This window comes from Octopus bimaculoides, chromosome 9, assembly GCF_046866305.1.
Source record: "Octopus bimaculoides isolate indiv1 chromosome 9, ASM4686630v1, whole genome shotgun sequence".
In the NCBI taxonomy this organism is placed as follows: Eukaryota; Metazoa; Mollusca; class Cephalopoda; order Octopoda; family Octopodidae; genus Octopus; species Octopus bimaculoides.
The window spans coordinates 44,340,125-44,367,777 of record NC_142936.1 but is presented as its reverse complement, the minus strand read 5'-3'; the positions used below and the strand labels follow the sequence as shown (position 1 = coordinate 44,367,777).

The window sequence follows — 27,653 nt, the reverse complement described above, 5'->3', positions numbered from 1 at the left end:
ATCTTAAAATGGACTAAAACGCGATGAAAGGGCAGAAAAGCGAAACTTTCATTTAAGCGCGATTAACATATTAAAACAGCAAGTGAGGGAGTTAACTACTTAAAAATCAATTAACTGAAATTTTGGGGAAACATGATTGTCAACTTTCTGTTCTATTAAAATGTTAGGGTACGAACTTGGAGAGATTTCGCGGCTGTTAATTGTAGATCGATCGACTTCCAAGATATTTCGTTTTTTGCTTCCAGAGTTATCAAACATCTCTCAAAGCGCCACATATCCAACTATGTTGAATACAAAATAAGTTTCCAACAACTCAAGCGCAATTTCAATCGATGCTTTTCCAACATTATTCCTTTTCAGATAAAATCGGTATATACATACATGCATACATATATATCTGTAATATAAATTGAAGTTGGCCGACCGTTGTATTCTTTCCTGTCTTGAGTTTCACGGCCAAACGGCAGGGTGGATTCGCGGAAAAAATGACACACGTGTGGAGACGGGTGCGTAGATTGGAACGCGCTTTCTATTTTTTCCTAGCCCCCATACTTACAGAGAAAATCGATTAAAACAACCTGCGTTCGTGCGTTCGTGCCTGCGTGTATGTGAATGTGTGTCACTGAAGCCATTCATACATATATACATATTAATAAATAAATAAACTGAATGATAAATTTCAGTCATCTCTCTCTCTCTCTCTCTCTCTCTCTTTCTTTCTCTCCCTCTCTCATATACACATACACCATCAACATTACTAACACTGTCGCGCACACCCCATCAAACATACACACTTACACACACACACACACACAGAAATACGCACGCACATCAATTCTCCCTTCTCACCACAACTTCAAAAGAAGTTCAGTCATAAAAATGTCCATGTGTCTTCATTCGACACCCACTTCAAAAGATCGCCTTTCCTTTTCTCTTGTCCAGCCATTGATCGAGAGATAAAACACAAACCAATTCTTGCTAAATGCAAAACTCCCGCCAAAAATACACACACATACACACACAAACGGACATTTCATGTCTTTCAGTTTCTCTGAATGGAATATCACCATCTCATTCGCTGTACATCTTAAGCGAAGTCCAGTCTGTTACTAGAATTGAGGCCACGTCTCGGGTCTTTCTTTCTTCCTCTCTTCCATGAATTTCGGAGAAAATTTAGAAGCAATGTGTGTAAAGTAAGCGCCTTATCAATGCGACACCCTGGGTAACCGTGAACCTGCCATAATATTTTGTGAATACTCTACTGGTGTATAACATTGTATGTGCTTCCTTTCGGATTTATGATTTACTGGGGACATATCTCTGTGTGTGAATGTGTGTGTGTCTGTGTCTGTGTATATACATACATATATATATATATATATATATATATATATATATATATATATATATATATATATATATATTCTTAAGCACGTTAGTAGTCTCGTATGTACATAGCCTCACATTTGAGAAAACATAAACCATATACACACAATGAAAAAAAACTAATAAACAGACGTGAATGAATTCATCGTAAGACTTAAGACGAAATTATAGCCTCACGGGAGAGATAAACGACTCAATGAAGTAAAAACAATATTCAATAAAGCAAAAATAGTTTACGCCCGCAGAGGGACTCGAACCCGCGACCCTCAGATTACTTCTAAGGTTGACCTATAAAAGTCTGATGCTCTACCGACTGAGCTATGCGGGCGGACAGAAACTTATCTCTCATATTATCTATAAAAGCAAAATTGATAAAAAGTTTCTTTTTGTATTGCAGTGTGTTGACGATTCATTGAGCGTCTATTGTTCATGACAAACTGAGGTACATATATATAATAATGTTCAGGTGTGCCTTATGTTTCACCGATTTATGGGTTTGCGTTTTCGAAAGGAACGCTATTTAGTACTGAGGGAAAGCAGAACCCATCTCCTCTGATAGGATTTCATACGATCTTGAGAGAGCTCAAGGGGAAAATGGGGAAAACTGTAAGTGGAGAGAACTGGAGATGTTCCAGAATTCTTGCAATAGAGTGGAAACGCAAAGTACGAGTGCAACGACACAACTCTGATGACACCTTTGTAGGACGTGAAGTGATTTGAACTTTAAAAATATATGTATGTATATATATATATATATATATATATATATATATATATATATATATATATATCTTGGCCCCGCCAGGCACACTCGAACGTTCCTCGTCCCGTTTCATTCCAGTTCGTGCTTCACAGCGTTCCATATACACATACTTTTTCACGTCTGGCCGTATAGCCTTCTTTGTTTGTTTATTTCACTGTTTCGTTTACCTGTTTTGTTTTCTGTCCGCCACTATATTCCTCCATGGAACAAATTTAATTTGTGTCCGTTGGAAGAGCCATTGCAACGATGCGTCCTGCCCTAACTCTTCGAAACGCAAGTGTTATAATGGTGCCAGCTGATGAAGGAAATGTTCTCTATGTGGCCTGTGTGTTTTCTGTACCTTGTTTATCATTTTGTCCATGTTTTTTGCAACGTCATGTACCCAGATATGCATGTATATATACATGTAGATGAAGTTATGTACATATATATACATATACTCATATATTATTGATATATATGTGTGTGTATATATATATATACTCTTTTTAATCTTTTACTTGTTTCCGTCATTTAACTGCGGCCTTGGACATATTCTATCATTCTCTTTTGCCGAACCGCTAAGTTACGGGGATGTAAACATACCACCATCGGGATCAAGCGATGTTGGGGGGGGGGCAAACAAGGACACACAAACATACACACACACATATATATATATATATATATACATATATACAACGGGCTTCGTTCAGTTTCCATCTACCAAATCCACTCACAAGGCTTTGGTCGGCTTGAGTCAATAGTAGAAGACACTTGCCCAAGATGCCACGCAGTGGGAATGAACCCGGAACCATGTGGTTGGTAAGCAAGCTACTTACCACACAGCATATATAGGTACAGGACATCAAAAAGCGTCAACAATATCAGAAACTAGAACATAAACAAAAAATTAGAAAACGAATTTTTTTTAGAATAACGAAAGAAACAAATAGAGACGAGACAGGCAAGATAAAGAATATTCCCTTCATCGGTTGTCCCTTGTTTTATCTACTCCGTGTTTTGAATGTAGGGACAAGATGCGACTTCGTTAAAACAGTCCTTCGCGCAAACCAAAGTAGATAAAATTTGAGATTTTTTGCGGTAACAAATTCGTAACAAAAAACAGGACAATATAAATGTGTGTGCGTGTGTGTGTGTGTATATATATATATATATATATATATATATATATATATATATATATATATATATATATATATATATATATATATATATATATATATCTACCTACTCATGGGACCGGCCTCTCCTTCCACTGTGATGATTTCTTGCATATGTGTGACAATGCTTATTCAATGGAGAAACTATTTGATATGGAGAAGAAAACTTTTGTTGCTGTGGACTTTCGATTGGGTCCCTCTCTCTTATCGATTTCTTCGGCGCTATTGAAAGGTTGCTAATTTTGAAACCAAAACGCTGGCACTAGTCTTTTACATACATGAATTATCACTTCTGGACTACAGTTTTGCTTATGAAAAAGAATCTTTGAAGGCAGCTGGTTGTTTGAGGTTGGCGTTAAAGATGGAGACTCTTGAATGGAATGCTATACTAACTCATCACTCTGGTTAATCTGAAGAAGGAGCAAAGAAAATGGCTAAGAAACTTAATTATATATTGTTACATCCTGTAACAGGCTCTAATGACCGGTGGCCTATAATCTCTGTTCAAAGAAAGGTTATAGGCCACCGACCATTAAAGAAAAGTTATAAGTCACGGTCCATTAGGATCAAACGAGATGTGTGGAAAGTAAGCGCCTTATGAACGCGAAACATTGGGTAATTCTGTGAACCTGCCATAACCAACATTCTGTGAATACTCTACTGGTGTATAACTTTGAATGTGCATTCTTTCGGGTTTATGATTTACTGGCGACATATCTCTGTGTGTGAACGTGTATATGTGTGTGTGTGTGTGTGTGTGTGTGTTTGTCTGTATATATACATATATACCTAAGCACGTTAGTAGATTACGATGTAGATAGCCGCTCATTTTTAAAAAACATGAACAATATACATACAATGAAAAAAAGTTAAATAAACAGACGTGAATGAATTCATCGTAAAACTTCAGACGAAATTATAGCCTCCCGAAAAGGAGAAATGACACAATAAAGTGAAAAGAATATTCAATAATGCAAAAAAGGTTTACGCCCGAAGAGGGACTCGAACCCGCGACCCTCAGATTACTTGTAAGGTTGACCTATAAAAGTCTGATGCTCTACCGACTGAGCTATGCGGGCGGACATCTGCTTGCTTGTCACATTATCTATAGAAGCAAAGTTGATACAACCTTTCTTTTTGTATTGCAGTTTGATGACAATTCATTGAGCGTCTATTGTTTATGCCAAACTGAAGTACAAATACATAATAAGGTTCATGTATGTTTAATGTCTCACCAATTAATTTTTCCACTTGTGTGGGTTAGCTTTTTTGAAAGAAAACTATTTAAACTTAGAAAATCGAAAACCTGGTAACGACAGTTCTTAATTTGAATGAATGACGAAATATATACATGGCAGCTTGACCTTATCGATACAATAACCAAACGACAGCTCAATCTTAAAATGGACTAAAACGCGATGAAAGGGCAGAAAAGCGAAACTTTCATTTAAGCGCGATTAACATATTAAAACAGCAAGTGAGGGAGCTAACTACTTAAAAATCAATTAACTGAGATTTTGGGGAAATATGATTGTCAACTTTCTGTTCTATTAAAATGTTAGGGTACGAACTTGGAGAGATTTCGCGGCTGTTAATTGTAGATCGATCGACTTCCAAGATATTTCGTTTTTTGCTTCCAGAGTTATCAAACATCTCTCAAAGCGCCACATATCCAACTATGTTGAATACAAAATAAGTTTCCAACAACTCAAGCGCAATTTCAATCGATGCTTTTCCAACATTATTCCTTTTCAGATAAAATCGGTATATACATACATGCATACATATATATCTGTAATATAAATTGAAGTTGGCCGACCGTTGTATTCTTTCTTGTCTTGAGTTTCACGGCCAAACGGCAGGGTGGATTCGCGGAAAAAATGACACACGTGTGGAGACGGGTGCGTAGATTGGAACGCGCTTTCTATTTTTTCCTAGCCCCCATACTTACAGAGAAAATCGATTAAAACAACCTGCGTTCGTGCGTTCGTGCCTGCGTGTATGTGAATGTGTGTCACTGAAGCCATTCATACATATATACATATTAATAAATAAATAAACTGAATGATAAATTTCAGTCATCTCTCTCTCTCTCTCTCTCTCTCTCTTTCTTTCTTTCTCTCCCTCTCTCATATACACATACACCATCAACATTACTAACACTGTCGCGCACACCCCATCAAACATACACACTTACACACACACACACACACACAGAAATACGCACGCACATCAATTCTCCCTTCTCACCACAACTTCAAAAGAAGTTCAGTCATAAAAATGTCCATGTGTCTTCATTCGACACCCACTTCAAAAGATCGCCTTTCCTTTTCTCTTATCCAGCCATTGATCGAGAGATAAAACACAAACCAATTCTTGCTAAATGCAAAACTCCCGCCAAAAATACACACACATACACACACAAACGGACATTTCATGTCTTTCAGTTTCTCTGAATGGAATATCACCATCTCATTCGCTGTACATCTTAAGCGAAGTCCAGTGTGTTACTAGAATTGAGGCCACGTCTCGGGTCTTCCTTTCTTCCTCTCTTCCATGAATTTCGGAGAAAATTTAGAAGCAATGTGTGTAAAGTAAGCGCCTTATCAATGCGACACCCTGGGTAACCGTGAACCTGCCATAATATTTTGTGAATACTCTACTGGTGTATAACATTGTATGTGCTTCCTTTCGGATTTATGACTTACTGGGGACATATCTCTGTGTGTGAATGTGTGTGTGTCTGTGTCTGTGTATATACATATGTGTATATATATATATATATATATATATATATATATATATATATATATATATATATATATATATATATATTCTTAAGCACGTTAGTAGTCTCGTATGTACATAGCCTCACATTTGAGAAAACATAAACAATATACACACAATGAAAAAAAACTAATAAACAGACGTGAATGAATTCATCGTAAGACTTAAGACGAAATTATAGCCTCACGGGAGAGATAAACGACTCAATGAAGTAAAAACAATATTCAATAAAGCAAAAATAGTTTACGCCCGCAGAGGGACTCGAACCCGCGACCCTCAGATTACTTCTAAGGTTGACCTATAAAAGTCTGATGCTCTACCGACTGAGCTATGCGGGCGGACAGAAACTTATCTCTCATATTATCTATAAAAGCAAAATTGATAAAAAGTTTCTTTTTGTATTGCAGTGTGTTGACGATTCATTGAGCGTCTATTGTTCATGACAAACTGAGGTACATATATATAATAATGTTCAGGTGTGCCTTATGTTTCACCGATTTATGGGTTTGCGTTTTCGAAAGGAACGCTATTTAGTACTGAGGGAAAGCAGAACCCATCTCCTCTGATAGGATTTCATATGATCTTGAGAGAGCTCAAGGGGAAAATGGGGAAAACTGTAAGTGGAGAGAACTGGAGATGTTCCAGAATTCTTGCAATAGAGTGGAAACGCAAAGTACGAGTGCAACGACTCAACTCTGATGACACCTTTGTAGGACGTGAAGTGATTTGAACTTAAAAAATATATGTATGTATATATATATATATATATATATATATATCTTGGCCCCGCCAGGCACACTCGAACGTTCCTCGTCCCGTTTCATTCCAGTTCGTGCTTCACAGCGTTCCATATACACATACTTTTTCACGTCTGGCCGTATAGCCTTCTTTGTTTGTTTATTTCACTGTTTCGTTTACCTGTTTTGTTTTCTGTCCGCCACTATATTCCTCCATGGAACAAATTTAATTTGTGTCCGTTGGAAGAGCCATTGCAACGATGCGTCCTGCCCTAACTCTTCGAAACGCAAGTGTTATAATGGTGCCAGCTGATGAAGGAAATGTTCTCTATGTGGCCTGTGTGTTTTCTGTACCTTGTTTATCATTTTGTCCATGTTTTTTGCAACGTCATGTACCCAGAAATGCATGTATATATACATGTAGATGAAGTTATGTACATATATATACATATACTCATATATTATTGATATATATGTGTGTGTATATATATATACTCCTTTTAATCTTTTACTTGTTTCCGTCATTTAACTGCGGCCTTGGACATATTCTATCATTCTCTTTTGTCGAACCGCTAAGTTACGGGGACGTAAACATACCACCATCGGGATCAAGCGATGTTGGGGGGGGGGGGGCAAACAAGGACACACAAACATACACACACACACACATATATATATATATATATATATATATATACATATATACAACGGGCTTCTTTCAGTTTCCGTCTACCAAATCCACTCACAAGGCTTTGGTCGGCTTGAGTCAATAGTAGAAGACACTTGCCCAAGATGCCACGCAGTGGGAATGAACCCGGAACCATGTGGTTGGTAAGTAAGCTACTTACCACACAGCATATATAGGTACAGGACATCAAAAAGCGTCAACAATATCAGAAACTAGAACATAAAAAATAAACTTAGAAAACAAATTTTTTTTAGAATAACGAAAGAAACAAATAGAGACGAGACAGGCAAGATAAAGAATATTCCCTTCATCGGTTGTCCCTTGTTTTAGCTACTCCGTGTTTTGAATGTAGGGACAAGATGCGACTTCGTTAAAACAGTCCTTCGCGCAAACCAAAGTAAATAAATTTGAGATTTTTTGCGGTAACAAATTCGTAACAAAAAACAGGACAATATAAATGTGTGTGCGTGTGTGTGTATATATATATATATATATATATATATATATATCTACCTACTCATGGGACCGGCCTCTCCTTCCACTGTGATGATTTGTTGTATATGTGTGACAATGCTTATTCAATGGAGAAACTATTTGATATGGAGAAGAAAACTTTTGTTGCTGTGGACTTTCGATTGGGTATCCCTCTCTCTTATCGATTTCTTCGATGCTATTGAAAGGTTTCTAATTTTGAAACCAAAACGCTGGCACTAGTCTTTTACATACATGAATTATCACTTCTGGACTACAGTTTTGCTTATGAAAAATAATCTTTGAAGGCAGCTGGTTGTTTGAGGTTGGCGTTAAAGATGGAGACTCTTGAATGGAATGCTATACTAACTCATCACTCTGGTTAATCTGAAGAAGGAGCAAAGAAAATGGCTAAGAAACTTAATTATATGTTGTTACATCCTGTAACAGGCTCTAATGACCGGTGGCCTATAATCTCTGTTCAAAGAAAGGTTATAGGCCACCGACCATTAAAGAAAAGTTATAAGTCACGGTCCATTAGGATCAAACGAGATGTGTGGAAAGTAAGCGCCTTATGAACGCGAAACATTGGGTAATTCTGTGAACCTGCCATAACCAACATTCTGTGAATACTCTACTGGTGTATAACTTTGAATGTGCATTCTTTCGGGTTTATGATTTACTGGCGACATATCTCTGTGTGTGAACGTGTGTGTGTGTGTGTGTGTGTGTGTGTGTGTGTGTGTGTGTGTGTGTGTGTTTGTCTGTATATATACATATATACCTATGCACGTTAGTAGATTACGATGTAGATAGCCGCTCATTTTTAAAAAACATGAACAATATACATACAATGAAAAAATGTTAAATAAACAGACGTGAATGAATTCATCGTAAAACTTCAGACGAAATTATAGCCTCCCGAAAAGGAGAAATGACACAATAAAGTGAAAAGAATATTCAATAATGCAAAAAAGGTTTACGCCCGCAGAGGGACTCGAACCCGCAACCCTCAGATTACTTCTAAGGTTGACCTATAAAAGTCTGATGCTCTACCGACTGAGCTATGCGGGCGGACATCTGATTGCTTGTCACATTATCTATAGAAGCAAAGTTGATACACCCTTTCTTTTTGTATTGCAGTTTGATGACAATTCATTGAGCGTCTATTGTTTATGCCAAACTGAAGTACAAATACATAATAAGGTTCATGTATGTTTAATGTCTCACCAATTAATTTTTCCACTTGTGTGGGTTAGCTTTTTTGAAAGAAAACTATTTAAACTTAGAAAATCGAAAACCTGGTAACGACAGTTCTTAATTTGAATGAACGACGAAATATATACATGGCAGCTTGACCTTATAGATACAATAACCAAACGACAGCTCAATCTTAAAATGGACTAAAACGCGATGAAAGGGCAGAAAAGCGAAACTTTCATTTAAGCGCGATTAACATATTAAAACAGCAAGTGAGGGAGCTAACTACTTAAAAATCAATTAACTGAAATTTTGGGGAAATATGATTGTCAACTTTCTGTTCTATTAAAATGTTAGGGTACGAACTTGGAGAGATTTCGCGGCTGTTAATTGTAGATCGATCGACTTCCAAGATATTTCGTTTTTTGCTTCCAGAGTTATCAAACATCTCTCAAAGCGCCACATATCCAACTATGTTGAATACAAAATAAGTTTCCAACAACTCAAGCGCAATTTCAATCGATGCTTTTCCAACATTATTCCTTTTCAGATAAAATCGGTATATACATACATGCATACATATATATCTGTAATATAAATTGAAGTTGGCCGACCGTTGTATTCTTTCTTGTCTTGAGTTTCACGGCCAAACGGCAGGGTGGATTCGCGGAAAAAATGACACACGTGTGGAGACGGGTGCGTAGATTGGAACGCGCTTTCTATTTTTTCCTAGCCCCCATACTTACAGAGAAAATCGATTAAAACAACCTGCGTTCGTGCGTTCGTGCCTGCGTGTATGTGAATGTGTGTCACTGAAGCCATTCATACATATATACATATTAATAAATAAATAAACTGAATGATAAATTTCAGTCATCTCTCTCTCTCTCTCTCTCTTTCTTTCTTTCTCTCCCTCTCTCATATACACATACACCATCAACATTACTAACTCTGTCGCGCACACCCCATCAAACATACACACTTACACACACACACAGAGAGAAATACGCACGCACATCAATTCTCCCTTCTCACCACAACTTTAAAAGAAGTTCAGTCATAAAAATGTCCATGTGTCTTCATTCGACACCCACTTCAAAAGATCGCCTTTCCTTTTCTCTTGTCCAGCCATTGATAGAGAGATAAAACACAAACCAATTCTTGCTAAATGCAAAAATCCCGCCAAAAATACACACACATACACACACAAACGGACATTTCATGTCTTTCAGTTTCTCTGAATGGAATATCACCATCTCATTCGCTGTACATCTTAAGCGAAGTCCAGTCTGTTACTAGAATTGAGGCCACGTCTCGGGTCTTCCTTTCTTCCTCTCTTCCATGAATTTCGGAGGAAATTTAGAAGCAATGTGTGTAAAGTAAGCGCCTTATCAATGCGACACCCTGGGTAACCGTGAACCTGCCATAATATTTTGTGAATACTCTACTGGTGTATAACATTGTATGTGCTTCCTTTCGGATTTATGATTTACTGGGGACATATCTCTGTGTGTAAATGTGTGTGTGTCTGTGTCTGTGTCTGTGTATATATATATGTGTATATATATATATACATATGTGTATATATATATATATATATATATATATATATATATATATATATATATATATATTCTTAAGCACGTTAGTAGTCTCGTATGTACATAGCCTCACATTTGAGAAAACATAAACAATATACACACAATGAAAAAAACTAATAAACAGACGTGAATGAATTCATCGTAAGACTTAAGACGAAATTATAGCCTCACGGGAGAGATAAACGACTCAATGAAGTAAAAACAATATTCAATAAAGCAAAAATTGTTTACGCCCGCAGAGGGACTCGAACCCGCGACCCTCAGATTACTTCTAAGGTTGACCTATAAAAGTCTGATGCTCTACCGACTGAGCTATGCGGGCGGACAGGAACTTATCTCTCATATTATCCATAAAAGCAAAATTGATAAAAAGTTTCTTTTTGTATTGCAGTGTGTTGACGATTCATTGAGCGTCTATTGTTCATGACAAACTGAGGTACATATATATAATAATGTTCAGGTGTGCCTTATGTTTCACCGATTTATGGGTTTGCGTTTTCGAAAGGAACGCTATTTAGTACTGAGGGAAAGCAGAACCCATCTCCTCTGATAGGATTTCATACGATCTTGAGAGAGCTCAAGGGGAAAATGGGGAAAACTGTAAGTGGAGAGAACTGGAGATGTTCCAGAATTCTTGCAATAGAGTGGAAACGCAAAGTACGAGTGCAACGACTCAACTCTGATGACACCTTTGTAGGACGTGAAGTGATTTGAACTTAAAAAATATATGTATGTATATATATATATATATATATATATATATATATATATATATATACATATATATATATATATATCTTGGCCCCGCCATGCACACTCGAACGTTCCTCGTCCCGTTTCATTCCAGTTCGTGCTTCACAGCGTTCCATATACACATACTTTTTCACGTCTGGCCGTATAGCCTTCTTTGTTTGTTTATTTCACTGTTTCGTTTACCTGTTTTGTTTTCTCTCCGCCACTATATTCCTCCATGGAACAAATTTAATTTGTGTCCGTTGGAAGAGCCATTGCAACGATGCGTCCTGCCCTAACTCTTCGAAACGCAAGTGTTATAATGGTGCCAGCTGATGAAGGAAATGTTCTCTATGTGGCCTGTGTGTTTTCTGTACCTTGTTTATCATTTTGTCCATGTTTTTTGCAACGTCATGTACCCAGATATGCATGTATATATACATGTAGATGAAGTTATGTACATATATATACATATACTCATATATTATTGATATATATGTGTGTGTATATATATATACTCTTTTTAATCTTTTACTTGTTTCCGTCATTTAACTGCGGCCTTGGACATATTCTATCATTCTCTTTTGCCGAACCGCTAAGTTACGGGGATGTAAACATACCACCATCGGGATCAAGCGATGTTGGGGGGGGGGGCAAACAAGGACACACAAACATACACACACACACACATATATATATATATATATATATATATATACATATATACAACGGGCTTCTTTCAGTTTCCGTCTACCAAATCCACTCACAAGGCTTTGGTCGGCTTGAGTCAATAGTAGAAGACACTTGCCCAAGATACCACGCAGTGGGAATGAACCCGGAACCATGTGGTTGGTAAGCAAGCTACTTACCACACAGCATATATAGGTACAGGACATCAAAAAGCGTCAACAATATCAGAAACTAGAACATAAAAAAAAAACTTAGAAAACGAATTGTTTTTAGAATAACGAAAGAAACAAATAGAGACGAGACAGGCAAGATAAAGAATATTCCCTTCATCGGTTGTCCCTTGTTTTATCTACTCCGTGTTTTGAATGTAGGGACAAGATGCGACTTCGTTAAAACAGTCCTTCGCGCAAACCAAAGTAGATAAAATTTGAGATTTTTTGCGGTAACAAATTCGTAACAAAATACAGGACAATATAAATGTGTGTGCGTGTGTGTGTGTATATATATATATATATATAGTAGGGACTTACCTCTTATATTGCTTAAACAAAGAAATCCCTGAACTAAAAGGTGGTCTATATAGAGATGATGCTTTATTCATCGTCCCTAGTAATAGCAACTCATTCATTGAGAGAATAAGAAAGAAAATCAGAAAATTTTTTAAAAATTTTAACTTAGACATTACTTATGAATATGGTAATAAAATTGTAAATTTCTTAGATACCACTCTCAACATAGAAACTAGATTATACCACCCATATAGAAAAGAAAATGAAACTACTAGATATGTAAGTAGATTATCCAATCATCCACCTAATGTATTAAATTCTTTAGTTAATAATATTTCTGAAAGAATTACTAAATTATCTTCCAACATTGATATATTTAATTCTAATTCTAGCTACTATAATATGGCCTTGTCTAAAGCTGGATATACTCAAAATATTGCTTTCCTTAACCCTGGTAGAACATCTCTTCTTGATACAGATAATAATAATAATAATAATAATAGTGATAGTGGTGCACATGGCAACAATAACAACAATAATAGAGATAATAATAATAATAATAATCATAGATGTTATAACAAACCTAATAACTTAAATAGTAACAACAATGGACCAAATAAAAAACAACCCTATTTACCTAAAAATCTAACTAATAAGAAAAGTAATAAAGTGCATTTTAATAGTAAACTTAATAGCAAACTATATACTAACGCTAATAATAAACCTATGTTAATAGACAGTAATGTTGAATCAAATAACAAAAATAGTAAACATCCCACAACTAAAAGAACTACTAATCACAATAATAATATTGTACTAGAAAATAATAGTAATCATAGCACACCCCATACCCACCCACACAATAAATTTAAGAGAAAAAATAAAAATTCTATCTGGTTAAATATACCCTTCAACTGTGCAATATCCACAAATATTTATAAAAAATTCATGAATGTTTTACAAAAAAATTTCCCTTCTTCTCACAGATATAGTAAAATCTTCTCTTGTCATAAAATCAGAATTTCTTACTCTACCCTTCCTAATGTAGGTACAATCATAGCTAGGTTAAACAAAAAAAACATCAAGTCAGCTAGAATTAATGAAATTACAAATAGTGGCCATATGAATGCAAATAATAATCCATCTAATACCAATAATGATGCTACCAATAATTATACAAATAGAAATGAAAATAACAATAACGAAAGAAATTATGAAGATAGTAGCAATATACTTATTCCTATAAACCATAATTTCAACCAACAATTAGAATATATCAGTAACGACGTTACAGTTTTGACTGAAGTTGATGATAGACCCAACTCCAACAGAAGTAATAGTGATCAAAGACATAATTCATATAATATCAATAGGCCAAATGTGGAAGGAATAAGTCCAACTAATAGCACATCAAGATATGAATTAAATAATGATGGTAATAGCCAATATATACCTAATAGTAGAATTGAAGAATTGATAAATGATATTAGTGTAAATAATTGTAGTAATAATAATAATAGAGATATTAGAAATAATATAGGTGGAGTTGATAACCCCACCATGTGCAACTGTAGAAAAAAGTCCCATTGTCCTTTATTTGGATTTTGTTGTACCCGCAACGTAGTGTACAGATGCATCATTAGTACTAGAACAGAGAATTATATTTATATAGGGTGTAGTATTAACCTGAAACAGAGAATATATAACCATAAATCTTCATTTAGACTTAGACATAAGGCAAATAGTACAACTTTGGCAAGTAAAATTTGGGAGTTAAAAGACAATAGTATTAATTTTAGCCTTAAATGGGAAATTATAAGAAAAGCACAACATTATAGAAATAATAGATATGGATGTGAATTGTGTTCTATGGAAATATATGAAATTTTTAAACTTAGGAACAATCCTAATCTAATCAATAATAGATTAGACCTTAGGGTATCATGTGTGCATTGCTCTACTCGCACTTTTAAATTTTTTAAAAAATAGGACTTTATTTAAACAACTAAAGTTATCAAAATTTATAGTACCTTACTTCTATTATAGTCATCTAGAACTATCAACTAGCACATATTTATTTTGGTAATTGAAACTTTACAACATATATTCCTGATCTCTATCCTTAACATCTAATCTACTTAAATCAGTCATCAGATTCCTGTATTGATTATCCTTGTTATTTCCTAACATCCTTTCTTTTCTCAGTCCCTTAAACATCAGTATACACATTATTATAAACTAATATAAATCCGATAATAATTTTTATCTTTTATTCACATTATATAAATAAGGCTTACCTATGTGTCTCCTAAATAGTATCATTATCGTCAGCTAATAAGTTTTTTAAAAGATAATTCAAAATAGTGTTCATGATCACTATATGCTTAATATACTTAATATCCTTAAATTTTACACCCTATCCAGAGCCCCTGAATTCAATATTGACATTATTTCATGATTTTTGTGAAAGATAACTACATCTAATTTTATTTTATTAACATACCTCTTATTGTGTAAACATTAGTTAGAATTCTGTTGTTGTCTGTACCACTATACTGTTACTCTATTCAGACTAAAAGTAAAAAACCTATTTGACCCATATACCTAGGGCTATAATTCCTCAACATTAATTCCTCAACATTTTGATAGTAATAAAATGACCTGATACTACTATGACCAGTGAAACCTCTAGATTCTAATACTTTTATAGCCTTGCCCATGCATACTGCTTACACCTTCCCTCTCTTTAGAAGTAATTGTCCCTTTGCTATCACCACTAGATAAGAAACAATAGAATTCTGAGACAGTTAAAACTTTTGTCTAGAATCAATTACTAGCCTGATAGACCCTGCTATGTCAAGATGGACTTATATATTCTTCCTCTGCTCTCTCCCACTTGGTTTTAATATGTTGCCACATTTGTAATATGTCTTTTTCTACATTTTTTCGTGCAGCTGAAGATTGCTCTTCATATTGCATTTAAGGTAATGCTCACATTACTTAAATAAATTGAAGTAGCATGAAACGTGCGTACTGCAATCACTTTTGAAATCCGTGTTGCTTATTATTTGATTTTAATCACCCATCCTTTTGGGATGTGAAATTCGGGTACCTTCGCATAAGTACCATATTCAAGCCTTGAATCTATATCTAAACCGTCTATATATATATATATATATATATATATATATATATATCTACCTACTCATGGGACCGGCCTCTCCTTCCACTGTGATGATTTGTTGTATATGTGTGACAATGCTTATTCAATGGAGAAACTATTTGATATGGAGAAGAAAACTTTTGTTGCTGTGGACTTTCGATTGGGTCCCTCTCTCTTATCGATTTCTTCGGCGCTATTGAAAGGTTGCTAATTTTGAAACCAAAACGCTGGCACTAGTCTTTTACATACATGAATTATCACTTCTGGACTACAGTTTTGCTTATGAAAAAGAATCTTTGAAGGCAGCTGGTTGTTTGAGGTTGGCGTTAAAGATAGAGACTCTTGAATGGAATGCTATACTAACTCATCACACTGGTTAATCTGAAGAAGGAGCAAAGAAAATGGCTAAGAAACTTAATTATATGTTGTTACATCCTGTAACAGGCTCTAATGACCGGTGGCCTATAATCTCTGTTCAAAGAAAGGTTATAGGCCACCGACCATTAAAGAGAAGTTATAAGTCACGGTCCATTAGGATCAAACGAGATGTGTGGAAAGTAAGCGCCTTATGAACGCGAAACTTTGGGTAATTCTGTGAACCTGCCATAACCAACATTCTGTGAATACTCTACTGGTGTATAACTTTGAATGTGCATTCTTTCGGGTTTATGATTTACTGGCGACATATCTCTGTGTGTGAACGTGTGTGTGTGTGTGTGTGTGTGTGTGTGTGTGTGTTTGTCTGTATATATACATATATACTTATGCACGTTAGTAGATTACGATGTAGATAGCCGCTCATTTTTAAAAAACATGAACAATATACATACAATGAAAAAATGTTAAATAAACAGACGTGAATGAATTCATCGTAAAACTTCAGACGAAATTATAGCCTCCCGAAAAGGAGAAATGACACAATAAAGTGAAAAGAATATTCAATAATGCAAAAAAGGTTTACGCCCGCAGAGGGACTCGAACCCGCGACCCTCAGATTACTTCTAAGGTTGACCTATAAAAGTCTGATGCTCTACCGACTGAGCTATGCGGGCGGACATCTGATTGCTTGTCACATTATCTATAGAAGCAAAGTTGATACAACCTTTCTTTTTGTATTGCAGTTTGATGACAATTCATTGAGCGTCTATTGTTTATGCCAAACTGAAGTACAAATACATAATAAGGTTCATGTATGTTTAATGTCTCACCAATTAATTTTTCCACTTGTGTGGGTTAGCTTTTTTGAAAGAAAACTATTTAAACTTAGAAAATCGAAAACCTGGTAACGACAGTTCTTAATTTGAATGAATGACGAAATATATACATGGCAGCTTGACCTTATCGATACAATAACCAAACGACAGCTCAATCTTAAAATGGACTAAAACGCGATGAAAGGGCAGAAAAGCGAAACTTTCATTTAAGCGCGATTAACATATTAAAACAGCAAGTGAGGGAGCTAACTACTTAAAAATCAATTAACTGAAATTTTGGGGAAATATGATTGTCAACTTTCTGTTCTATTAAAATGTTAGGGTACGAACTTGGAGAGATTTCGCGGCTGTTAATTGTAGATCGATCGACTTCCAAGATATTTCGTTTTTTGCTTCCAGAGTTATCAAACATCTCTCAAAGCGCCACATATCCAACTATGTTGAATACAAAATAAGTTTCCAACAACTCAAGCGCAATTTCAATCGATGCTTTTCCAACATTATTCCTTTTCAGATAAAATCGGTATATACATACATGCATACATATATATCTGTAATATAAATTGAAGTTGGCCGACCGTTGTATTCTTTCTTGTCTTGAGTTTCACGGCCAAACGGCAGGGAGGATTCGCGTAACAAATGACACACGTGTGGAGACGGGTGCGTAGATTGGAACGCGCTTTCTATTTTTTCCTAGCCCCCATACTTACAGAGAAAATCGATTAAAACAACCTGCGTTCGTGCGTTCGTGCCTGCGTGTATGTGAATGTGTGTCACTGAAGCCATTCATACATATATACATATTAATAAATAAATAAACTGAATGATAAATTTCAGTCATCTCTCTCTCTCTCTCTCTCTCTTTCTTTCTTTCTCTCCCTCTCTCATATACACATACACCATCAACATTACTAACTCTGTCGCGCACACCCCATCAAACATACACACTTACACACACACACACACAGAAATACGCACGCACATCAATTCTCCCTTCTCACCACAACTTCAAAAGAAGTTCAGTCATAAAAATGTCCATGTGTCTTCATTCGACACCCACTTCAAAAGATCGCCTTTCCTTTTCTCTTGTCCAGCCATTGATCGAGAGATAAAACACAAACCAATTCTTGCTAAATGCAAAAATCCCGCCAAAAATACACACACATACACACACAAACGGACATTTCATGTCTTTCAGTTTCTCTGAATGGAATATCACCATCTCATTCGCTGTACATCTTAAGCGAAGTCCAGTCTGTTACTAGAATTGAGGCCACGTCTCGGGTCTTCCTTTCTTCCTCTCTTCCATGAATTTCGGAGGAAATTTAGAAGCAATGTGTGTAAAGTAAGCGCCTTATCAATGCGACACCCTGGGTAACCGTGAACCTGCCATAATATTTTGTGAATACTCTACTGGTGTATAACATTGTATGTGCTTCCTTTCGGATTTATGATTTACTGGGGACATATCTCTGTGTGTGAATGTGTGTGTGTCTGTGTCTGTGTATATACACACACACACACACACACACACATATATATATATATATATATATATATATATATATATATATATATATTCTTAAGCACGTTAGTAGTCTCGTATGTACATAGCCTCACATTTGAGAAAACATAAACCATATACACACAATGAAAAAAAACTAATAAACAGACGTGAATGAATTCATCGTAAGACTTCAGACGAAATTATAGCCTCACGGGAGAGATAAACGACTCAATGAAGTAAAAACAATATTCAATAAAGCAAAAATAGTTTACGCCCGCAGAGGGACTCGAACCCGCGACCCTCAGATTACTTCTAAGGTTGACCTATAAAAGTCTGATGCTCTACCGACTGAGCTATGCGGGCGGACAGGAACTTATCTCACATATTATCTATAAAAGCAAAATTGATAAAAAGTTTCTTTTTGTATTGCAGTGTGTTGACGATTCATTGAGCGTCTATTGTTCATGACAAACTGAGGTACATATATATAATAATGTTCAGGTGTGCCTTATGTTTCACCGATTTATGGGTTTGCGTTTTCGAAAGGAACGCTATTTAGTACTGAGGGAAAGCAGAACCCATCTCCTCTGATAGGATTTCATACGATCTTGAGAGAGCTCAAGGGGAAAATGGGGAAAACTGTAAGTGGAGAGAACTGGAGATGTTCCAGAATTCTTGCAATAGAGTGGAAACGCAAAGTACGAGTGCAACGACTCAACTCTGATGACACCTTTGTAGGACGTGAAGTGATTTGAACTTAAAAAATATATGTATGTATATATATATATATATATATATATATATATATATATATATATCTTGGCCCCGCCAGGCACACTCGAACGTTCCTCGTCCCGTTTCATTCCAGTTCGTGCTTCACAGCGTTCCATATACACATACTTTTTCACGTCTGGCCGTATAGCCTTCTTTGTTTATTTATTTCACTGTTTCGTTTACCTGTTTTGTTTTCTGTCCGCCACTATATTCCTCCATGGAACAAATTTAATTTGTGTCCGTTGGAAGAGCCATTGCAACGATGCGTCCTGCCCTAACTCTTCGAAACGCAAGTGTTATAATGGTGCCAGCTGATGAAGGAAATGTTCTCTATGTGGCCTGTGTGTTTTCTGTACCTTGTTTATCATTTTGTCCATGTTTTTTGCAACGTCATGTACCCAGATATGCATGTATATATACATGTAGATGAAGTTATGTACATATATATACATATACTCATATATTATTGATATATATGTGTGTGTATATATATATACTCCTTTTAATCTTTTACTTGTTTCCGTCATTTAACTGCGGCCTTGGACATATTCTATCATTCTCTTTTGCCGAACCGCTAAGTTACGGGGACGTAAACATACCACCATCGGGATCAAGCGATGTTGGGGGGGGGGGCAAACAGGGACACACAAACATACACACACACACACATATATATATATATATATATATATATATATATACATATATACAACGGGCTTCTTTCAGTTTACGTCTACCAAATCCACTCACAAGGCTTTGGTCGGCTTGAGTCAATAGTAGAAGACACTTGCCCAAGATGCCACGCAGTGGGAATGAACCCGGAACCATGTGGTTGGTAAGCAAGCTACTTACCACACAGCATATATAGGTACAGGACATCAAAAAGCGTCAACAATATCAGAAACTAGAACATAAAAAATAAACTTAGAAAACGAATTTTTTTTAGAATAACGAAAGAAACAAATAGAGACGAGACAGGCAAGATAAAGAATATTCCCTTCATCGGTTGTCCCTTGTTTTATCTACTCCGTGTTTTGAATGTAGGGACAAGATGCGACTTCGTTAAAACAGTCCTTCGCGCAAACCAAAGTAAATAAATTTGAGATTTTTTGCGGTAACAAATTCGTAACAAAAAACAGGACAATATAAATGTGTGTGCGTGTGTGTGTATATATATATATATATATATATATATATATATATATATATATATATATACCTACTCATGGGACCGGCCTCTCCTTCCACTGTGATGATTTGTTGTATATGTGTGACAATGCTTATTCAATGGAGAAACTATTTGATATGGAGAAGAAAACTTTTGTTGCTGTGGACTTTCGATTGGGTATCCCTCTCTCTTATCGATTTCTTCGGCGCTATTGAAAGGTTGCTAATTTTGAAACCAAAACGCTGGCACTAGTCTTTTACATACATGAATTATCACTTCTGGACTACAGTTTTGCTTATGAAAAAGAATCTTTGAAGGCAGCTGGTTGTTTGAGGTTGGCGTTAAAGATGGAGACTCTTGAATGGAATGCTATACTAACTCATCACTCTGGTTAATCTGAAGAAGGAGCAAAGAAAATGGCTAAGAAACTTAATTATATGTTGTTACATCCTGTAACAGGCTCTAATGACCGGTGGCCTATAATCTCTGTTCAAAGAAAGGTTATAGGCCACCGACCATTAAAGAAAAGTTATAAGTCACGGTCCATTAGGATCAAACGAGATGTGTGGAAAGTAAGCGCCTTATGAACGCGAAACATTGGGTAATTCTGTGAACCTGCCATAACCAACATTCTGTGAATACTCTACTGGTGTATAACTTTGAATGTGCATTCTTTCGGGCTTATGATTTACTGGCGACATATCTCTGTGTTTGAACGTGTATATGTGTGTGTGTGTGTGTGTGTGTGTGTGTGTGTTTGTCTGTATATACACATATATACCTAAGCACGTTAGTAGATTACGATGTAGATAGCCGCTCATTTTTAAAAAACATGAACAATATACATACAATGGAAAAAAAGTTAAAAAAACAGACGTGAATGAATTCATCGTAAAACTTCAGACGAAATTATAGCCTCCCGAAAAGGAGAAATGACACAATAAAGTGAAAAGAATAATCAATAATGCAAAAACGGTTTACGCCCGCAGAGGGACTCGAACCCGCGACCCTCAGATTACTTGTAAGGTTGACCTATAAAAGTCTGATGCTCTACCGACTGAGCTATGCGGGCGGACATCTGATTGCTTGTCACATTATCTATAGAAGCAAAGTTGATACAACCTTTCTTTTTGTATTGCCGTTTGATGACAATTCATTGAGCGTCTATTGTTTATGCCAAACTGAAGTACAAATACATAATAAGGTTCATGTATGTTTAATGTCTCACCAATTAATTTTTCCACTTGTGTGGGTTAGCTTTTTTGAAAGAAAACTATTTAAACTTAGAAAATCGAAAACCTGGTAACGACAGTTCTTAATTTGAATGAATGACGAAATATATACATGGCAGCTTGACCTTATCGATACAATAACCAAACGACAGCTCAATCTTAAAATGGACTAAAACGCGATGAAAGGGCAGAAAAGCGAAACTTTCATTTAAGCGCGATTAACATATTAAAACAGCAAGTGAGGGAGCTAACTACTTAAAAATCAATTAACTGAAATTTTGGGGAAATATGATTGTCAACTTTCTGTTCTATTAAAATGTTAGGGTACGAACTTGGAGAGATTTCGCGGCTGTTAATTGTAGATCGATCGACTTCCAAGATATTTCGTTTTTTGCTTCCAGAGTTATCAAACATCTCTCAAAGCGCCACATATCCAACTATGTTGAATACAAAATAAGTTTCCAACAACTCAAGCGCAATTTCAATCGATGCTTTTCCAACATTATTCCTTTTCAGATAAAATCGGTATATACATACATGCATACATATATATCTGTAATATAAATTGAAGTTGGCCGACCGTTGTATTCTTTCTTGTCTTGAGTTTCACGGCCAAACGGCAGGGTGGATTCGCGGAAAAAATGACACACGTGTGGAGACGGGTGCGTAGATTGGAACGCGCTTTCTATTTTTTCCTAGCCCCCATACTTACAGAGAAAATCGATTAAAACAACCTGCGTTCGTGCGTTCGTGCCTGCGTGTATGTGAATGTGTGTCACTGAAGCCATTCATACATATATACATATTAATAAATAAATAAACTGAATGATAAATTTCAGTCATCTCTCTCTCTCTCTCTCTCTCTCTCTCTCTCTCTCTCTCTCTCTCTCTCTGTCTTTCTTTCTCTCCCTCTCTCATATACACATACACCATCAACATTACTAACTATGTCGCGCACACCCCATCAAACATACACACTTACACACACACACACACAGAAATACGCACGCACATCAATTCTCCCTTCTCACCACAACTTCAAAAGAAGTTCAGTCATAAAAATGTCCATGTGTCTTCATTCGACACCCACTTCAAAAGATCGCCTTTCCTTTTCTCTTGTCCAGCCATTGATCGAGAGATAAAACACAAACCAATTCTTGCTAAATGCAAAACTCCCGCCAAAAATACACACACATACACACACAAACGGACATTTCATGTCTTTCAGTTTCTCTGAATGGAATATCACCATCTCATTCGCTGTACATCTTAAGAGAAGTCCAGTCTGTTACTAGAATTGAGGCCACGTCTCGGGTCTTCCTTTCTTCCTCTCTTCCATGAATTTCGGAGGAAATTTAGAAGCAATGTGTGTAAAGTAAGCGCCTTATCAATGCGACACCCTGGGTAACCGTGAACCTGCCATAATATTTTGTGAATACTCTACTGGTGTATAACATTGTATGTGCTTCCTTTCGGATTTATGATTTACTGGGGACATATCTCTGTGTGTGAATGTGTGTGTGTCTGTGTCTGTGTATATACACACACACACATATATATATATATATATATATATATATATATATATATATTCTTAAGCACGTTAGTAGTCTCGTATGTACATAGCCTCACATTTGAGAAAACATAAACCATATACACACAATGAAAAAAAACTAATAAACAGACGTGAATGAATTCATCGTAAGACTTAAGACGAAATTATAGCCTCACGGGAGAGATAAACGACTCAATGAAGTAAAAACAATATTCAATAAAGCAAAAATGGTTTACGCCCGCAGAGGGACTCGAACCCGCGACCCTCAGATTACTTCTAAGGTTGACCTATAAAAGTCTGATGCTCTACCGACTGAGCTATGCGGGCGGACAGAAACTTATTTCTCATATTATCTATAAAAGCAAAATTGATAAAAAGTTTCTTTTTGTATTGCAGTGTGTTGACGATTCATTGAGCGTCTATTGTTCATGACAAACTGAGGTACATATATATAATAATGTTCAGGTGTGCCTTATGTTTCACCGATTTATGGGTTTGCGTTTTCGAAAGGAACGCTATTTAGTACGGAGGGAAAGCAGAACCCATCTCCTCTGATAGGATTTCATACGATCTTGAGAGAGCTCAAGGGGAAAATGGGGAAAACTGTAAGTGGAGAGAACTGGAGATGTTCCAGAATTCTTGCAATAGAGTGGAAACGCAAAGTACGAGTGCAACGACTCAACTCTGATGACACCTTTGTAGGACGTGAAGTGATTTGAACTTAAAAAATATATGTATGTATATATATATATATATATATATATATATATATCTTGGCCCCGCCAGGCACACTCGAACGTTCCTCGTCCCGTTTCATTCCAGTTCGTGCTTCACAGCGTTCCATATACACATACTTTTTCACGTCTGGCCGTATAGCCTTCTTTGTTTGTTTATTTCACTGTTTCGTTTACCTGTTTTGTTTTCTGTCCGCCACTATATTCCTCCATGGAACAAATTTAATTTGTGTCCGTTGGAAGAGCCATTGCAACGATGCGTCCTGCCCTAACTCTTCGAAACGCAAGTGTTATAATGGTGCCAGCTGATGAAGGAAATGTTCTCTATGTGGCCTGTGTGTTTTCTGTACCTTGTTTATCATTTTGTCCATGTTTTTTGCAACGTCATGTACCCAGATATGCATGTATATATACATGTAGATGAAGTTATGTACATATATATACATATACTCATATATTATTGATATATATGTGTGTGTATATATATATACTCCTTTTAATCTTTTACTTGTTTCCGTCATTTAACTGCGGCCTTGGACATATTCTATCATTCTCTTTTGCCGAACCGCTAAGTTACGGGGACGTAAACATACCACCATCGGGATCAAGCGATGTGGGGGGGGGGGGGGGGGGCAAACAAGGACACACAAACATACACACACACACATATATATATATATATATATATACATATATACAACGGGCTTCTTTCAGTTTACGTCTACCAAATCCACTCACAAGGCTTTGGTCGGCTTGAGTCAATAGTAGAAGACACTTGCCCAAGATGCCACGCAGTGGGAATGAACCCGGAACCATGTGGTTGGTAAGCAAGCTACTTACCACACAGCATATATAGGTACAGGACATCAAAAAGCGTCAACAATATCAGAAACTAGAACATAAAAAATAAACTTAGAAAACGAATTTTTTTTAGAATAACGAAAGAAACAAATAGAGACGAGACAGGCGAGATAAAGAATATTCCCTTCATCGGTTGTCCCTTGTTTTAGCTACTCCGTGTTTTGAATGTAGGGACAAGATGCGACTTCGTTAAAACAGTCCTTCGCGCAAACCAAAGTAAATAAATTTGAGATTTTTTGCGGTAACAAATTCGTAACAAAAAACAGGACAATATAAATGTGTGTGCGTGTGTGTGTGTATATATATATATATATATATATATATATATATATATATATATATATATATATATATATATATATATCTACCTACTCATGGGACCGGCCTCTCCTTCCACTGTGATGATTTGTTGTATATGTGTGACAATGCTTATTCAATGGAGAAACTATTTGATATGGAGAAGAAGACTTTTGTTGCTGTGGACTTTCGATTGGGTATCCCTCTCTCTTATCGATTTCTTCGGCGCTATTGAAAGGTTGCTAATTTTGAAACCAAAACGCTGGCACTAGTCTTTTACATACATGAATTATCACTTCTGGACTACAGTTTTGCTTATGAAAAAGAATCTTTGAAGGCAGCTGGTTGTTTGAGGTTGGCGTTAAAGATGGAGACACTTGAATGGAATGCTATACTAACTCATCACTCTGGTTAATCTGAAGAAGGAGCAAAGAAAATGGCTAAGAAACTTAATTATATGTTGTTACATCCTGTAATAGGCTCTAATGACCGGTGGCCTATAATCTCTGTTCAAAGAAAGGTTATAGGCCACCGACCATTAAAGAAAAGTTATAAGTCACGGTCCATTAGGATCAAACGAGATGTGTGGAAAGTAAGCGCCTTATGAACGGGAAACATTGGGTAATTCTGTGAACCTGCCATAACCAACATTCTGTGAATACTCTACTGGTGTATAACTTTGAATGTGCATTCTTTCAGGTTTATGATTTACTGGCGACATATCTCTGTGTGTGAACGTGTATATGTGTGTGTGTGTGTGTGTGTGTGTGTGTGTTTGTCTGTATATATACATATATACCTAAGCACGTTAGTAGATTACGATGTAGATAGCCGCTCATTTTTAAAAAACATGAACAATATACATACAATGAAAAAAAGTTAAATAAACAGACGTGAATGAATTCATCGTAAAACTTCAGACGAAATTATAGCCTCCCGAAAAGGAGAAATGACACAATAAAGTGAAAAGAATATTCAATAATGCAAAAAAGGTTTACGCCCGCAGAGGGACTCGAAGTCGCGACCCTCAGATTACTTCTAAGGTTGACCTATAAAAGTCTGATGCTCTACCGACTGAGCTATGCGGGCGGACATCTGATTGCTTGTCACATTATCTATAGAAGCAAAGTTGATACAACCTTTCTTTTTGTATTGCAGTTTGATGACAATTCATTGAGCGTCTATTGTTTATGCCAAACTGAAGTACAAATACATAATAAGGTTCATGTATGTTTAATGTCTCACCAATTAATTTTTCCACTTGTGTGGGTTAGCTTTTTTGAAAGAAAACTATTTAAACTTAGAAAATCGAAAACCTGGTAACGACAGTTCTTAATTTGAATGAATGACGAAATATATACATGGCAGCTTGACCTTATCGATACAATAACCAAACGACAGCTCAATCTTAAAATGGACTAAAACGCGATGAAAGGGCAGAAAAGCGAAACTTTCATTTAAGCGCGATTAACATATTAAAACAGCAAGTGAGGGAGCTAACTACTTAAAAATCAATTAACTGAAATTTTGGGGAAATATGATTGTCAACTTTCTGTTCTATTAAAATGTTAGGGTACGAACTTGGAGAGATTTCGCGGCTGTTAATTGTAGATCGATCGACTTCCAAGATATTTCGTTTTTTGCTTCCAGAGTTATCAAACATCTCTCAAAGCGCCACATATCCAACTATGTTGAATACAAAATAAGTTTCCAACAACTCAAGCGCAATTTCAATCGATGCTTTTCCAACATTATTCCTTTTCAGATAAAATCGGTATATACATACATGCATACATATATATCTGTAATATAAATTGAAGTTGGCCGACCGTTGTATTCTTTCTTGTCTTGAGTTTCACGGCCAAACGGCTGGGTGGATTCGCGGAAAAAATGACACACGTGTGGAGACGGGTGCGTAGATTGGAACGCGCTTTCTATTTTTTCCTAGCCCCCATACTTACAGAGAAAATCGATTAAAACAACCTGCGTTCGTGCGTTCGTGCCTGCGTGTATGTGAATGTGAGTCACTGAAGCCATTCATACATATATACATATTAATAAATAAATAAACTGAATGATAAATTTCAGTCATCTCTCTCTCTCTCTCTCTCTTTCTTTCTTTCTCTCCCTCTCTCATATACACATACACCATCAACATTACTAACTCTGTCGCGCACACCCCATCAAACATACACACTTACACACACACACACACACAGAAATACGCACGCACATCAATTCTCCCTTCTCACCACAACTTCAAAAGAAGTTCAGTCATAAAAATGTCCATGTGTCTTCATTCGACACCCACTTCAAAAGATCGCCTTTCCTTTTCTCTTGTCCAGCCATTGATCGAGAGATAAAACACAAACCAATTCTTGCTAAATGCAAAACTCCCGCCAAAAATACACACACATACAC

The 27,653-nt window shown here is 36.2% G+C and overlaps 8 non-coding genes and 1 pseudogene across 8 annotated transcripts; 1 reads left to right on the top strand and 8 right to left on the bottom strand.

Moving 5' to 3' along the window:
- LOC149134099 (G2/mitotic-specific cyclin-B3-like) overlaps positions 1–3,913 on the top strand; it is a 6,327-nt pseudogene extending 2,414 nt beyond the window's left edge.
- Positions 1,623–1,714, bottom strand: Trnak-uuu (transfer RNA lysine (anticodon UUU)). The gene is given in 2 exon segments: positions 1,623–1,658; positions 1,678–1,714. It is a non-coding gene; the product is annotated as a tRNA-Lys (tRNA).
- A 2,432-nt stretch (positions 3,914–6,345) lies between the features above and the next one.
- Trnak-uuu (transfer RNA lysine (anticodon UUU)) lies at positions 6,346–6,437 on the bottom strand. The gene is given in 2 exon segments: positions 6,346–6,381; positions 6,401–6,437. It is a non-coding gene; the product is annotated as a tRNA-Lys (tRNA).
- A 2,540-nt stretch (positions 6,438–8,977) lies between these two features.
- Trnak-uuu (transfer RNA lysine (anticodon UUU)) lies at positions 8,978–9,069 on the bottom strand. The gene is given in 2 exon segments: positions 8,978–9,013; positions 9,033–9,069. It is a non-coding gene; the product is annotated as a tRNA-Lys (tRNA).
- Positions 9,070–11,026: 1,957 nt separating this feature from the next.
- On the bottom strand, positions 11,027–11,118 carry Trnak-uuu (transfer RNA lysine (anticodon UUU)). Its single transcript is given in 2 exon segments — positions 11,027–11,062; positions 11,082–11,118. It is a non-coding gene; the product is annotated as a tRNA-Lys (tRNA).
- Positions 11,119–16,850: 5,732 nt separating this feature from the next.
- Positions 16,851–16,942, bottom strand: Trnak-uuu (transfer RNA lysine (anticodon UUU)). Its single transcript is given in 2 exon segments — positions 16,851–16,886; positions 16,906–16,942. It is a non-coding gene; the product is annotated as a tRNA-Lys (tRNA).
- Positions 16,943–18,882: 1,940 nt separating this feature from the next.
- Positions 18,883–18,974, bottom strand: Trnak-uuu (transfer RNA lysine (anticodon UUU)). Its single transcript is given in 2 exon segments — positions 18,883–18,918; positions 18,938–18,974. It is a non-coding gene; the product is annotated as a tRNA-Lys (tRNA).
- Positions 18,975–21,533: 2,559 nt separating this feature from the next.
- On the bottom strand, positions 21,534–21,625 carry Trnak-uuu (transfer RNA lysine (anticodon UUU)). The gene is given in 2 exon segments: positions 21,534–21,569; positions 21,589–21,625. It is a non-coding gene; the product is annotated as a tRNA-Lys (tRNA).
- Positions 21,626–23,575: 1,950 nt separating this feature from the next.
- Positions 23,576–23,667, bottom strand: Trnak-uuu (transfer RNA lysine (anticodon UUU)). Its single transcript is given in 2 exon segments — positions 23,576–23,611; positions 23,631–23,667. It is a non-coding gene; the product is annotated as a tRNA-Lys (tRNA).
- Between the last annotated feature and the right edge of the window lie 3,986 nt (positions 23,668–27,653).